The sequence below is a fragment of the Lethenteron reissneri genome, chromosome 40, assembly GCF_015708825.2.
Source record: "Lethenteron reissneri isolate LAM-NWPU_2019-01 chromosome 40, ASM1570882v1, whole genome shotgun sequence".
NCBI lineage: Eukaryota > Metazoa > Chordata > Hyperoartia > Petromyzontiformes > Petromyzontidae > Lethenteron > Lethenteron reissneri.
In genome coordinates, this window is record NC_083818.1 from 1,073,060 (window position 1) to 1,076,431 (window position 3,372).

Sequence of the window (3,372 nt, forward strand, 5' to 3'; positions counted from 1 at the left end):
TACCGAAGCTGTGATATAGTTACATGGCCATGTTTGATTTCGTGATTCGTTGGCTATGTCGGGTGAAGGAGGGTTTTACGACAATACAAAGATGACCCTGTATAGCCTATAACAGACTGTTGGGGCAATTGCTGTTAGCGAGCATCTGTGAAGGTCGGAACGGCACGCTAGGGGGTGGGTGGCCAGCATCACGCCCGGCCGCCTTTGTGTCTCCAGTGGCGATGTTTACACACCGCGCCAGGTACTCATTTGGCTGCAAAATTGGAGATTAGGACAAGATGTGGGCCCCACACATATGCTCCAACACTTGTGCAATAAATTTTCACCAGTGGTTGAACAGGAAAAGAAAATATATGCCTTTTGCAGTGCCAATGTTTTGGAGAGAGCCAACAGATCATATCAGCCATTGTTACTTCTGTATGGCACCTCCAGTTGGGAAAGGTGTGTCAAGAACAAAAAGTGGACTGTGCACTATCCAAACATTCCATGAGCTATACGCCCAGTACTCTATGGAGAAGGACTGGCGGTTCCTGAGGCACCATAATCATTCTCACTTGAGTTAGACGAGGAAGAGGATGAAACCTCTAGTCCTGAACCATCAAGGTCACATGACCCAGAATTTCTCCCATCCTCCTCCTCTGAACCACACATCATAACAGAAGGTGAACTGAAAGACCTTGTCAGGGATTTGGAACTCCCAAGAGTAAGGCAGAGCTGTTGGGCTCCAGACTGCAGCAGTGGAATCTCCTGGCAGGTGATAGGGTTTCCATGTTCCGTGACCATCAAAAGGATCTTGTCCCATTCTTCTTCATGGAAGGTGATCTTGTAGCCTGCAAGCCCTCAACATCGTTCGTGATCCAGATGAGTTGAGACTGTTAATTGATTCATCGATGATGAGTCTTAAATGTGTTTTGCTGCATAATGGCAATGTTTTGCCATCAATTCCAGTTGGTCACGCAGTCCATATGAAGGAAACCTATGAGAACATGAACCAACTTTTGAGGTGCATAAACTATGACCAACATCAGTGGCAGCTTTGTGGCGATGTGAAGGTTGTTGCTCTCTTGCTTGGTCTGCAGACTGGGTACACAAATTACTGCTGTTTTCTCTAAGAATGAGATAGTCGTGCGAGAGATTCCCACTACATGAAGATAGATTGGCCACTCCGACAGTCATTGGAGCCTGGGAAGAAAAGTGTTCAGCATCCACCGCTTGTTAAATCAAGGAAGATTTTGTTACCACCCTTACACGTCAAGCTGGGTCTGATGAAGAACTCTGTCAAAGCCATGGACACAACACAAGCAGCTTTCAAGTACCTCCGTGGAAAATTTCAAAGGTTAAGTGAAGCTAAGATAAAGGAAGGTGTCTTTGTTGGTCCTCAGATTCGTGAACCTCTTCGAGATTATGCATTTGACAGTGCACTGCGTGGCAAGGAATAGACAGCATGGAACCCCTTTTAGTTAGTGGCAACACATTTTCTCGGAGACGACAAAGCAGACTACCAGGACATTGCAACAATGGAGAAACGCTATCAGGGCAAATGGAGCCCATCAATGCTCGCAGACTTTTGATGGACAGTGACACGAGATGCTCCGTTTAATGAATACAAGAGACAAGCCAAAAAGCGCCGAGTAGACACTGAATAAGGACTAAACTATGTGCTTATATATACACAGAATAATTGTGTGCCTTTTGTTTAATAATACATTGTATTTATATAATCATTTTGAGAGATGTTTAAAGTGTCACATGAACAGGACAGGTGACATGTTATCATGTAAAGCAACCATAAACACATGAAAACACCGAGGTTTACAATTTATGAGTAAAACTATGAGTATCCATAGACGTGCAATGTAAAAACTTAAATATCTTGGGAACAGTAGCCGATCGGTTGTGTTAATTGTCATATTTGAATTCAGCACATCAACATCCATAATAGGCAGCACATGTCATCTCTGAAGCAGACGACGTCTAAAGAATTGTAGACCACTGTCATTGAGGCGGTTGACGACTCGCGGTCGCTGGCGATCGACCCGCCGTGGGCTCTTGCGTCTGCCGAACGAGCGAGGTGTGTCATTATCACTGCGTGTACAGTGTGTATGTATATATTTATAGACATTCAGAGGTATGCATCATCATCATCATCCCTTTGGGGGAGGGTGGATGGAGTTATGAGTTACACGTCGAGTTGCTATCAAAACCGCACTGACCGGCGTGGTGAAGTATGGTCAAACAATCCGACGTATCCCAGCAGTTTAATTTACAAACGAGATGCGCGTTCGCATTACATTAATACAAACTATATGCACGCGTACGTGTGTGTATGTACACGTGTGTTTGTGTGGGGAGCGGTGGTGCAGCGGTTAGCACGCTGCGTTATGAACCCGGCGACCCGAGTTCAATTCCCGCTCACATCCACCAACACCAGTGACGATCATCTGAACGGGTCCTGGGCCTCCCCTAGGTCGAGTCAGCCTCAAATGAGTAACTGGTGCAGTGTGTAAACATCGTCGCTGGGGAGACAAAGGTGGCCGGGCGTGGCGTTGGCCACCTACCCCCGTCGTGTTTTGTGCCGGCCTTCATAGGTGCTGCTCGCTAACAGCACTTGCCTCAACAATCTGTTAAGCTATACGGGGGATCTTTGGCTTTGGGGAGCGGTAGTGCAGGTCCTAACACGCTGCGCTATGAACCCAAAGACCATCAGGAGGACATCGTCATCATCATCTTTCACCACGACCACCACCGCCACCACCGCTACCATCGTCATTGGGTCTGCGAATGGTCTTGGTGGATGAGTGGTTGAGTGAGTGGATGAGTGGTTGAGCGGATGAGTGGTTGAGCGGATGAGTGGTTGAGCAGATGAGTGGTTGAGTGGATGAGTGAGTGGATGAGTGGTTGAGTGAGTGAGTGGATGAGTGGTTGAGTGAGTGAGTGGATGAGTGGTTGAGTGAGTGAGTGGATGAGTGGATGAGTGGGTGAGTGGGTGAGTGGTTGAGTGGGTGAGTGGTTGAGTGGGTGAGTGGTTGAGTGGGTGAGTGGTTGAGTGGTTGAGTGGGTGAGTGGGTGAGTGGTTGAGTGAGTGGTTGAGTGAGTGGTTGAGTGGATGAGTGGTTGAGTGAGTGGTTGAGTGAGTGGTTGAGTGGATGAGTGGTTGAGTGAGTGGATGAGTGGTTGAGTGAGTGAGTGGATGAGTGGTTGAGTGAGTGGATGAGTGGATGAGTGGTTGAGTGGATGAGTGGGTGAGTGGATGAGTGGATGAGTGGTTGAGTGGGTGAGTGGTTGAGTGGGTGGGTGGTTGAGTGGTTGAGTGGTTGAGTGGGTGAGTGGTTGAGTGAGTGGTTGAGTGAGTGGTTGAGTGAGTGGTTGAGT